The sequence below is a fragment of the Megalops cyprinoides genome, chromosome 3, assembly GCF_013368585.1.
Source record: "Megalops cyprinoides isolate fMegCyp1 chromosome 3, fMegCyp1.pri, whole genome shotgun sequence".
In the NCBI taxonomy this organism is placed as follows: Eukaryota; Metazoa; Chordata; class Actinopteri; order Elopiformes; family Megalopidae; genus Megalops; species Megalops cyprinoides.
Window position 1 is genome coordinate 51,520,911 of NC_050585.1, and position 13,575 is coordinate 51,534,485.

Sequence of the window (13,575 nt, forward strand, 5' to 3'; positions counted from 1 at the left end):
TTAAATACTTACAACCGCTGTTGCTACTGTAAGCCAATAAAACCAGTTGACAGTGGAATTCACGTCTCTGTCATGAGTGGTAATTTGAGACTGTGGCCGTAATAATCTTGCTTGTAATTTCGTACTGTGTATATGTCATGTTTACATTCCATATGCTGTACAAGATAGTTAGCAGTGGAATGCCATTCCACCAGGTAGGGCCCACAATTTACCCATGCTGTAAAACTATTAAAATGTGAGTAAAGTCACATGACTTCTGTAAAAGTCCACATGCTACCCATCAAAAGTAAATTGTGTTGCATAACACTTGGATACCTTTTTGTTCACAGTTTCAGTACACACTTCCCCACCAGTAAGCACAGGGAAACTATAATATGTTGAATAGGCAATAGGCAATAAATAAGATGCATAGCTATAATAACAAAATTACAAAATAATTATTTTCCAATCTGTGTTTGGATCAAATGTGGTGTGAAATAATGAGGCCATCCATTTTCTCAATGAACAAGTTCATTTTATTGTGTTCCTCTTTTTGTTCACAATGCTTGTGCCCACTGTGGCATTGAAATGCCTTACTGTTAAACATTATTCTTCTCTTCAGGAAACAGTGCACATGTCTCAGTAAGCTTAAGTAGTCATAATTTTGATAATACACATACCAATCCAGAGCAACCCAGAGGTGGGCTCCGTTTGGGGAACAGAAGGTGGCCAGTCCACCACACTCCAATTGTTCTGTGCCAGAAGTGTCCGACAAGTATATGCCACGTGTACCTTCGTGTCTTCATGTGTAAACAATGCACAAATAAAGTACGATGCATGGGGTGTGTGTATATTGCGTCCATAGCTGCCTGCAGTCGAGAAGCTAAACACTGTGATCTCTATCAGTGTGGTATTGCAGCACGTACTACCACGCAGCACGTCCAACCGCAGGTCCACCTGTGCAACGCTATGGCGATGCTCCCCTGGTTCTGCGGCACACGCTCCATCTGCCGTCACGCTGGAACAGATAGAACCCTGACTCATCACTGAACCTAATATTGCGGCAATATGTAGTTGACCAGTTTCTTCTGGAATGCCTGTGTGCGGAGGCACAACATGTTCCCCCTAGGCACCGAGCCGACACGTGTGCTGTAGGCTCTGATGCCTTCATCTCTCAGACACCGTCTCACTGTAAGGTGTCAATGTGGCCCTTTGTGATATAGGAAGATGCCCCAGGTATGCCTCAGTCAGATATACCACTCTTGTACAGACAAGAGGAGGTAATGTATGAGTTTCCCAGCCACATTTGGTCAGAAGATGAACCTACTTGAATGTACTGCCACTATAGTACATTCATGTACTACTTTAACCAAAGCTGTTTGGTGAACTTGGACATTGACATTTCTGCTCTAAGTACCAGAATGGTCTTCTCTCTTCTTTTTCACTGTTGTGGAATTTTTTATTAATAGTTTTAAAATTTTTTCAGCTTTTTGCTAGAGGTGAGGAAGAACCTGTTGATTACTACCATCACATTCACATTAGAAGACCAACAAATTATTCTACCATGTATGGTGCTTTAATGCAAGTGACTGAAAAGTTTTTCAAATTTGGTTAATTGTTTGGTAGGAAATTAAGCAAAATACAATATTTCAATGATAAGGAAATGATATACTGCCGTTATTGTGTTATTATAAATTTCACGACCGAAATGATTTAATGCGAGGCAAAAAATAAATGATAGTAACACAGTAATGTAAAAGAAAATTTCATTTTTATCTGCCATCTGTTGAGGTTCACACTTTTTATTGTTCTTGAGCAAAAAATAGAATGGGAAGAAACTCTTATACAAAATTGGTTTAGGTGATCATAGTGTAGCATAGATTGTAGTTTTATACAAGTGTAAAATACATTAATTAATCTGCTACACTGCTGTGTTGCAATCTTGACAGTAAATTAATACATTACATTGAGCCACTTTATGGTATTTGGAATTGAGTTCAGTAATACGCTGTTTAAATTCTTTCCAGTGAGGCACAGTTCAGTATTTCTTTTAGCCTCTCCTAGGAACACCTTCTAGTCAGACAGAAAGGGAAGAATTATCCTTCATTTCAGACTATGCAAGTTGTGGCTCCCTTGGGGCAGGAAGCAAAGGTAAACATACAAAGGAAGTGGGAAGTCTATCAACTGGAACATTTACTTATATAACAGGCTGGTGGCTTCACACTGAGGGTCAGGGTCACCGCCTGTACAGTACAGTAATTTACAATACATATGTCTCTACTAATGAGAAAAGCCCAGTGGCCATCCACTATGGCTGTCAGAAGACGCACTACAACTGTTAAAGATACAGGGAAGGCTCCAGGAGTATCATATCTCCATGCCTCTAAACTCCTGCTGCGCTCATAACTGGCACCATTCCAAGGCATGCCTGACATTTTTACCTTTACTTTTTTGACACAGATTTATTGCTAAACAAAAAAAAAAAAAAAAAAGAAATTGTAAGGCTCTTTCTTATGCTTTGTAGTAGCGGGTTTCCATCATTCAGTGGCAGCAGAAATCTGTTCTGCTTTTTCGGCGTTGAGGGGTATGAAAAATACGCCACGTGCCTCCGGTCCAGTCCTCTGCACATTCTGTACTGTATGCTGGTGGACAGCTTTCTGAGAGAGCCCCACAACAGTGGGATTACATAAAACTGCACACCTGAGACATGCCTTCAGAGCCTCTCAGGGAATAGCGCGCATTTATTTGTAGATCGACTTTGCTGTGTGTATGACAGAGGAACTTAAGGCCGACGGTGAGATCTGTTGGCTCTGTGCGTTTGTTTAGAACCAGGTTTAGTTGAGATCTTTCACCTCTGTCTGAGGCTGTGCTATACTGTACACTGGCCAGTCTTGGTGCCACTGTCAAATATGTTGTCAAATATACAGTTGCATTATATTAGATTACTAAATTCTCCAAGTAGATTTTTGCATTAACAAGTCACTTGTCCACATTTTTTTTCATACATGAAATCTCATCTTCAATTTTTAAAGGAATGTGTTATATAAGAGCTAGCTATCATTACAGCTCACTTCCTTATCTACATGCTGCTGTCTGTATTTTGCTAAAATGAAACTAAAAAGTAAAGATGAAAGGGAATGCAAATTATTAACATGTACATCATGAATCTATAATCCTTAGGTAGGTAGCCAGCTACTTACCTGAAAAAAGAATGCACCCCTAACGTGCACAGACCATACATCAATATTTTATATGGTAAAACGTGCATGAAACTCATAAAGACTAAGAAACACATCAAAGACTGTCCTCTTCAACCAGTATTAAAAAGTCTACCTTCACATGTTGAGGTAGACGTTTTGGTTCATGATAATCATGCTACTTCAGAGAGGTCAATCAAATGATATTGCCATCCATCACTTTGATGTTTCATTTGTAATATATGACAGTATATATAGAAGCAACATCAATAGAAATACATTTGTTTTAGGCTTAACTGTTAAATCTTCATTTTGTGGAATTGAAACCTATGGCAGAGATTATTTAACTCTATTTTTATATATCTATTTTGTTTATCCCCAATCAGGTATTGTGATGTACATTCATTGATATGTAAATGTCATTTTAAATTTGATTTTATATAACTTTAACTTTAACAAGATTTCATGCAATTTCAGAACTGCATTCCAAGATGAAGACATGCAGCTGGAGCATAGCTTAAAGTAAGTGAGCATTTGTATTAACAGACCAATCTATGCAATTAACTACCTGCACATCTGTCTGCCTCATTTACATTACATTTAGTCATTGAGCAGATGCTGTTATTGCAAGGGACGTACAAGTATGATCACTCATTGGAGTCATTGAATTTAATTAAAAAGAAAAACACAGTAATTTAAGTCATGATGAAAAACTGCTTAAATGGAGCTGTGACTGTCACCTTCACCTTCATATTTCTTGCACAAAGCAAAGGTCCAGCTGAGTTGTTTTGTTGTTGTTGAGACGAGCCATTTCATCTCACTGCACTGTAAATGTGTGCGAAAGAAACACGGAGCCGCGAAAAGGCGGACAGAGCTCGACAAGCACACGCTGTACTACCAAATCTTTAAAAGTCAATAAGGCTTGATTCCTCATTAAAATGAGAGAAGACGCCAGGGCTGTGCGTTTTTTTTTTTTTTTTACCTGGAATTGCTTTGAGCCACAATAAAACTGCTTCTGTAAAACCAAGGTGCTCTGTGTTCTTTCGTTACCCAGCTGCTAACCCATATGGCAAGGTTAAAGTGCACTCGTATTTTACTTTCCAGGCATCCAGCAAGCACAGAGACATTCTCATGAAATGCTTTATGGGAGTCAGTAAATGCAGAATTTGAGCGCTTATGTAACTCTGCAGATTCCTGGAAGAGTCCAACACGTTTGATTTTTGTGCTTGGCCTTACAGGCGGTTGACCCTAAAGCTGAATGCAAAGAAACAGGTAAACCTACAACCACAATACCCCTACTAACGTCTGATTACATCTTTGACTTTCCAATCCATACTGCAAATTGCAGTACCTCCTTCCATGATAAAAATGCAAATAATGTAGCAATGTCTCTATGTAGCTATATAGCATTTATATCACGTATATTTTACAGCACTGCTGGTCAAAACATAACACAGTGGGTAAAAGCAATCCTGAACTGAACACAAACCTGGATATCAAATAAGAGACACTGAAACCTCTGAGAGCGTCTCCGAAAAACTCGCTTGCAGCCATGTCTGCTAATGTCCATGCAACAGGCCCCTCTCTTCTACATACCTGGCAGGCATCTCCAATCCTCCATGGTTCTTAAATCCTAAATGGTTCTTAAATCATGGGTCAGGACCTAACAAAAGTCCCAAGTAGGTCTGTGCTCAGTCGTAAATAGGTGAAATAAAGTGGGCAGTCTGTAACTAGAGTGCAATTATTTTCATCAAAACTGTACGCATACCAACCAACATTGGTACTCAATTTGCTTTTGCCTTTCTGAAACTATTAATATTATTTTCTTATTTTGCAATCCAATTTGAGCGTTAGCTATGTATAAAAGTTAACAAGAAATTAGCACACACAGTATGCTCAGTAATTAGTTGGTAACTATTTGTTCAACAAAGCAGCGTGTTAAAATCATTTGAAATATATTTCAGAAGTTCATTTTGCCAGAATAGTTGCTCGTTCTTAATAAAAAGTATATATTTTTTTATTTCCCACATATTTATTTTGCCTATGCAGTCTGTGATGAGTGGCAAGAGGGCAGTGAACTTTTTATTAGTGTCCCAGGGAGAGAAGCCTAAGAAGCACTGCTCCAGATTATTGCCTTCAATGGCTTTCCATTATTGTGCCTCTGTGATTTGCGGGGCCGTTCTGTCTGATGGTGCCTCTGAACTGAATCTGGGATCCACTGGGATCCACTGAGCAGCTTTAAAACATCAGCTCTATACCATGCAAACTCTTAACGGCACTGAAAACAAATGCTGCAGAATTACATGTTGTTTGGACCACGGCTCATCTTATTTTTTCTTTTCTTTTTTTTTTTTGCAGTCTCATTTGTATTTTCAAAAATCAAAAGACAGTGTAAAAGTACTCGTGAAAAATATGAAACACAAACCGTACTCAGTGTGAACAGTGACAAGCACGCCTGTTCTATTAGTAGCAAAAAATCATTTCAATGCTTTGTAGCTCTATGGCCATAAGTGTAGGACTTTTACTGAATGGGAGATTTAGCGGAAGTTGCACTAGGAGACTTCCAAGTCATCTCAATCTCTCAGCAGCTAATAAACCTAAATGAAACCTTATAAAAGTTCCCTTACCCATGTTCTCTCCACTGTGTCAATGATTCATTACCCGCGCCACCAGCTTCTAACCCAACATACTGCACTTCTGGGGGGTGGAGTGGGGAGGGGGGCGGGGGGGCGCAGTATGTTGACATAGGCAAAGGAGTTCAAGGAAAAGATGCAATTAACAAGGGAGAAAATGTTAGATTGAGCAACTGAACAACAGTGATCAATCACTTCTGCCCTGCAGGACATCCTATGGAAAGAAGAGGTCCAAAACGGAGAGGCGAATTTCACACTGTCAAGCCAAAAGGTTGTTTGTGCAGTGCCATGATACCAGGAATTCAAAGAGTTCCCTAATGAGAGGCAAGTCCCATTAAGGCAGCGGGCTACATTCTAAATTAGCTCTGAATTACACTGCTGGCCTGATGAACACCAGTATTCCCCACGCCCGCATTCATACAACAGATTCAGTTGTAATGTGAGGCCATAGGGTAAGAGAGTGAAGAGGGTAAAACTGAAAACTCACCTTTTCAGGCTATATCTCTAGTCTGCCTTTCTCTCTGTCTATTTCTATCCATATGCCTATTTTCACTCTGCACTAGTTTAGCACTTAACTCAGTATCTTACTGACCTCTTGTAATACTTCGATATAACTACTGTTAGCATAGTGATGCACTTATTTGGAAGTCGCGCTGGGTAAGAGCGTCTGCTAAATGATGTAATGTAGAGAGAGAGAGAGATTGAACTTATGCGCCAGTTTGTTTGTATTTCAAAGTTTTCTCAATTGCTTCATATATTGTGACGTACCTCTTGACACTAACCAGAAACTAATAAAAAATATGCAACCGATAAGGCATTTAATCTATACTGGTTGTAGTTGATGCCATATTTGAGCTAATTTAGTGAAAAAAGCAAAAAGCAACTTAATATTTTTTCCAGTAAGGTCAGCCTCCCATGTGGATGACAAACTCTACTTAGATGCTCTGGAGAATATGATTCTGAACTATGATTTCACACATTTTTAGAAGTGCATTGATTCATTACCTAACGGTTTTCTGCGTGGTAAGGTTACCATTTGAATGTGTGATACATAGATGGAGCCAGGTTTTTATCTTTCCCATTACATTGTATTAGATTGTTATCATTTAGCGTTACATTTACATTGCATTTATTCATTTGGCAGACGCTTTTATCCAAAGCGACTTACAAGTGAGGCAGAGTACCAACACAAGCAAAAGCCATACAAGGAGTCACAATAATAGAAGTGCTGAATGACCAAGTTTCAATAATTGGCCAGACAAGGTGCAATCTGGCTGGTAGAGTCATCTAGCAAACGTTCTTTTCCAGAGTGACTTACAATTTTATCCATTTACAGCTGGATATTTACTGAGACAACTGTGGGTTAAGTACATTGCCCGAGGGTACAGCAGCAGTGCCCCAGCAGGGAACGGAACCAGCAACCTTTCCGTTAAAAGCCCTGCTCCTTACCACTCTATGACACACTGCTGCTCTCTGCTGCACCAACCCATTGAAACAAACATGTACCTTTAAAATGCAGCAATTACGCTGCAGTAGCTTGTAACCCAATGACCTTTATCCTTGAGTGGTTTGCGCACACAGGGGCACAGTTTCAAAGGGAGTACTTGCAGACACTCTCTTAATGAAAAAAACTGACCCATAAAAAGGAACAATTTGTTCTGGAAAGTGGGGTGATTTTCTTATTCTGCTCCCATTTAGCTGTGCTGTTGTGACTGGCGGGCCTGGGTGTGTAGCCTGTGGAGACCCCAGAAATGGGAGGAATGGCAGTGGTAGGAACTCAAATACACCAGTGGCTGTCATCGTCTACCCTCGAGGAGCCGCATGGCACAGGGATGAAGTGTGTCAAGTTAAATTGTCCACTGAACTGTGGGGGGAAGTCATTGCTCCTACTCTTTAGCACTAAGGACCTTTGGTTCTTGTAACCTACATTAGCTTTGGGGAATTCAGGAGCAAATGCAGCATTTATAATGACTGGTCTCATTATCTGCTCCTCCAATATGTCAGAGGTCATTTTCAAGAAACAGAGTCATATCTCAATTAACACATAAGAGTGGTTCCTCAGCTCATTTTTCGGGTGAAATTAAAAACAATGCAAGAAAAAAGACGCAATCATGGGAAGAAAGTACAGGATACTTCCATTGGCATCAAGTTTAAATAGCGATCACCATGCGATCAGTGGTTGATTAAGGCTGGGATATTCGGCAAGTGAAACAGCACAAATTGTGAACACAAGTAAATTCATTCCTCCTCAAATCCACTGACCCAGTGCTTTTCTTCTGTGTACCAGTGGTAAAGTAAATGTCCTCTGGCAGGCTGAAATCCTGCTCAGTGTCCTTGCACATCTGTCTGCTTCATAGGCCTACTGCAGACATCAGAGTGAGGAGACATCAGCATTCATGTCACGTCAGAATGCTAACGACAGGAGAGAAGTCAGTTTCAAACCTTGTGGGAGTCTGCACCTGTCTGGATTCTCCTCTGTCCAGAAAAGAAATGTGCTCAGGAAACAAATGAGTCTAATTAAATACCTGACCTGTGCTTTCGATTCCCACAGAACTGTTTGAACAAAAATCTAATTGGAAAGTGAAGGGTTAAAAGGAACACACATCACCCTTCAATGTTTAGTCCCATTTGCATTTGATTGGTTGTTTTTTTTTCCCCACATTTTAACTGTTTTTTCCCCATTCTCTCAGGAGAACAGACATAACAATTACTTCAGATAACTCTCATGATTCTTGCAGTTTCCAGCCATATATTTGCTTACTGTTCAGGATTCTCCAATAACTTCCCTTGAACAACACCGACCTTAACGAAGAGAATGCACTGTGGAACATCACAATTTTACGATTCAAAACTCCTCAGTTCATTTCACTTCAGTTCTGATAACTGGAGGGTGATAACATGATGAATCAGTTCCTTAGGCCTCTGTACCAAGATGTTTCACACCTACAACAAAAACGAGTTTTTGGCAACATCCTCAACTGCACATTTCTTACGCATATTGTCATGTGCTATTTACCTCTGTTGCTAGGGAAACTGTCCATGTAGTCCTGGTTGGAATCAAAGATAAAATGAGCCAGGCACCTGTCAGAATTCTGAACGTAATCTTTCAGGATGAAGGGGATTACATTTGCCGCGGTGATGAAGTGTTCTCTCCCAAACATTACCCCTTTCTCTATCAGAAGCCTACATGTTGGCAGGCACTTCATGTTTGACGTAAAACATCTGAGGTAATCCTCAACTACAAAGGGTTTTTGTAACACAGTCGTTCAGTACACATCACAGAAAAATTACTTCATACTTTCAAGACTTCAAGATCTATTATCAGAATTAACGTCACGTTTAATTTAACTGCATGTATTCGTGATTCACTACATATCTTTATCTCTGTATACAGTGTGGGTTGACTTCATATCCTCAGCACTGTAGGATTAAAGGTAAAATTACGTTTTGAGACTGCCAGGGAGATATATGTGAGATGTAGATTCTTCCCCTAGTGGAGAGGATTTGTAAATGTTTCATGGTTTGTGTTGGAATGACACTGATCATAGCCATAACATTACTCTTATTTTTCTTATGTCATCCTTAGTCCATGATCAAAGGAGAGTTAGGAAGTAAGAAAGCCATAATGATACCCTGTCTCTTCTGATTGTCATACACTGTATATTCAAAACAGTAATTTTGCAACACAGCCATAAAATGAAAGGCCAAAGACCCTGCCATGAAATTCCAGTTGTACTGTAGGAAATGTCTTTTCCATTCTTTCACTGTAGAGTTTCCCAAAGAATCTGTGGGAGGTAAGGAAAATTCAATCTGAAATGACTCATGAACGACTCCCAGGTAAATTTAAGGTCAACTAATGTATTTGCAACAACCAAGTAAACAGTACTTCAACCTGAAGCACAGTTAAAGAAATAATTCCAAATGGTAAGAAGCACTGAATCAAAATGGACTGATTGAAAACAGGGTCTATGGTTGCAGTCAACCAGCATTGCTAAGCTAAAGAATGTATAGAACTCAACAAAACACAGCCAATCACAGCACACTTCCACGCACACCTCTACATAGGAGTGAAATAAATCAAAATTTAAAAAAATACACAAAACAGGAAAATTAAATGGTCTATAGTAAAGGGATGACATAAAGAAGGGATTTATATTTGGTGTATTAGGATAAAGATATTTATCGCAGTTTTTCGGAGAGCAGATTTCTACTTTCTACGAAAGGAATTTACAACCTTATTCACTGGTCGTGTAATGTATGTCGTTAAAGTTTGTGTTCCCTGAAAGCTGTGTACTGGGAACTGTTTTGTGCATGTCCTCATTATTTTACACAGCCATTACGTTTTCCAGGGGCTGTAATTACTAAGGCAGATACTTCTGATGAGTTGGATAAAGATCAAAGAGGAGATAATAAGGTTTAATCAACTGTTATTTTTGGGATACACACACATTATTCAAGCACAATGCCACCTTGGAAACCCTGGACTTTGTCTGATGTATAAAAACACTTGAAAATCAAGAAAGAAAATCTCATTGTGAAAGAAGGAAACAAGATGGTAGACTGGATATGTTCAAAATGAGGAGGTGGTCAGTGCATTGCACTTTTTTGTACAGAAACATACCAAATATAAACTATAACTGTGAAATTTAGCCCATATTACATTCATAGCCAATTAATGTAATCATAGCCAAGAAAATGTTTATAAGAATGTACCACCTCTGAGATGGTGGACAGCTTTGGTGGTTACCTGGAGTAAATAAGGTGCAAGGATGCACCAGGTACAGGCAGGAATAATGTAGGAAGGGACAAGAAGCTGACGTGGAGCTGTAAAGGCACAAGGAAATATGAATATGAAACCCGTTATTGCAGTCTGTCTGTAACCTTGATGTTTTGTCTTTCTCTTGGAGAGCAATAGGGTTCTGAGCAACAGTAAGTAGAACGTGTCAAGTTAAGAAAATTATTAAAAACACCAATTTTTCATTATCCTACATAAATTACAGACCGTGGAAAGTGGACGTAAAAAAATAATTTCCCTTCATTACATCTGTTTGTAACTAAATCTGTCAAGCTACACGACATGTTCGGTTTGATCTATTTGCTGGCTACATAGTTAATCTTGACATAATGAGCTAGCAGCTTTGGTGAACCATCTGTATCACAATTTTGGATTTTCTCATGATATGTGAATTCAACATGTACTATTGTGTCCTATGTTCAGATTCCATGGACATTAATGTTTTGTGATTGGATTTAATTGGTTCTAATATCCGCAACAGCTTGAGACCATCATTTTAAGACATATAACATGCTCCTTAAAGTTCAGGTTTTGTCTGAACGAGACAACACCAGGAAAGCATGTTGAGATTCACATAGCTAATGTTATTGTACCCAGTCATGAGACGACGAAGTTGTAAAAACATGACATAATCATATTAAACCTATATTGCATGACAATAAATGTATCAAATCTGCTCTAGCTGCATTGTTAAAAAATACAGTTTAAAAGAAAACAACTTCATCAAAGGAAACAAAACAGCCCAGACATTTTTATACCTTTTTCCCTTCTATTTCTCAGGAGAGAGATCCTTGGACAGTTGGTCTGCTCTTTCCTGTTGTAAATAAGACACCTCCTAACGTTACTGAACTCAAAATCAGCTTCAGAGACCAAAGTTCATACCTCCATCTGTTTATGTTCTGCTTGTTTTGACAGCTGTTCCAGATTAGGTCTATTGCTAAAAAATGTTCCCCCTACAACACACTGTCCAAGAACTGATAATTATGGTGATGGAGTGCCTGTGTACAGAGTAAGGATGTTTTAAATGCCACTGCCCAAAAGTACATCCGTCACAATACCAGCATATTATTTTGCACTAACAGTAGGGGTTTTCACTGACTTCCCCTATTATTGAATTTCAAATATTTTTCACACTCTCAGCTTAAATGACTTACTACTCCCATAAACCTGCCTCCATGCATATCTGGACAATGTATTTAACAGATTAGAGTAAGAGGTGTATTTATACCATGAATGAAAACCTGTTCTTTCTCCCTCACTGAGATCTGAATCAACCCAGGTTTTTTTCTTTAAGGAATGACACTTGAAAAGCACAGAGAAAGCAGTGAGTACATTCAAGATTCCAGTAAGTGACGTTAGTTTCTTTTGACTCTCGCCCAACTCTGTGACATCATGTGAAACAGTTCTTAACATTCTGTCAACTTCTCTAACACCTGTTCTCGAAAAAAGACATCCAAATGAAACAGTTCTCTCAGGTTACCATCTGTACAGTTAAAGCAGATGTTAATAAAAGAATAGGGGAAAAGGACAGTGAGCACAACCATTGTTTAAGATTATATGTCCAAGATGGAAAGATTAGGTGGAATAAAACTTCACATTTTCATGTGAAGTTATCGTGTCAAAATGTAATGGGCGTCATTCAGCATGAACAGAACAAGAACAAGCCTAGTGCTTGTGAGAAAGGTCTGAGTCCCAAATCCCATGCAAAACCAGTTTTAATTTCAGTGAAATGGATGTAAACTCACAAATGTTCATTGGAACAAAGACAGCTGTCAAATGGATATATTGTTTGACAGTGTGTGTATTTCAGTGAGGCTTAATCCTGTGGCAGTTACTATGTTCTTACAGGCCCTGTTAAGCCTGATTTGAGAGAATCAAATCACAGTCTAAGTCTCAAAGCACACCCCTTTTTCTACAAAATTCATTTTTCATGTCCACAACTCATAATTTTCTTTATTCGACATGAACACATAACTCATGTATCACCATTAAAGACAAATTTTGACAAGCCTATGCGATTTTGAAATGTATTTCTGCTGAAATAACTCTGCACGCTGGTTTGTCCTTTCAGCTGGCATCTGAATTTAATAGGAAGATGGAGACATCTGGTGGAAGTATAACAATCTATGGCCCCTTCTCAAAACAGCTCGTGCTGAGTTACAGTAGTGAGCCTAATGGTCCTCATAGGTTTTCACTCCGACATCCACTGTCATTCTTCAGCATGCATGAAGTTAGCCACTACACTGCACTTACGAAATGGGAAAGACGGTATGCTTTTTGGCAGATATCTGAAATAGATATCTAAAATTATCACTGGAAATTGAAAATATTGGAATGCAGGCTAATACTCAGTATCTGTTGAAACGTGTGGTGCTTGGGGTCTGAATTAAACTACCCCCTTTATCCCAGTTTTTCATTTCCCACACATTTTGTTGCATTGAGTCTCACCATAGAACCACCACCATTTCTGTACTCATTCTCTGCACACAAAATACCAGTAACCTATACAGAATCTGAACCTTCAGCTCTCAGGATGATGCTCAGATACACACTGGTATTTATTGAGAGATATTGACCTGACAGGTTACCTCAAAGGAAGATGGTGAGTTCAGTGATTTAGAAAGAGACATCAAGGCCTGTCTGGGCAATGTTTAATATCGCAATGTGTTCAGAGCAACCAAGCCAAGTGAAACTTTCAAAGGATGGAACAGTGCCAGCTCTGACACAATAGACCATCAAGTTCATAGTCGGTGGCATCACCATTTCTCTTCACTGAAAAAAAAACACTGCAGGCACAGAATGGACAGCCATTTATCTGGAAGATAATGTGTCAGCGATGTACACCAATTATACAGAAAGGTCTCATATGGTTGTTGTTTACCCATGCCATGGTTTACAGTAATTATCACTTATTGTCAGAGCTTAGCTGAGCTATATCTCCCTCAAGGGACTCTTTTCATTGATTGAATGA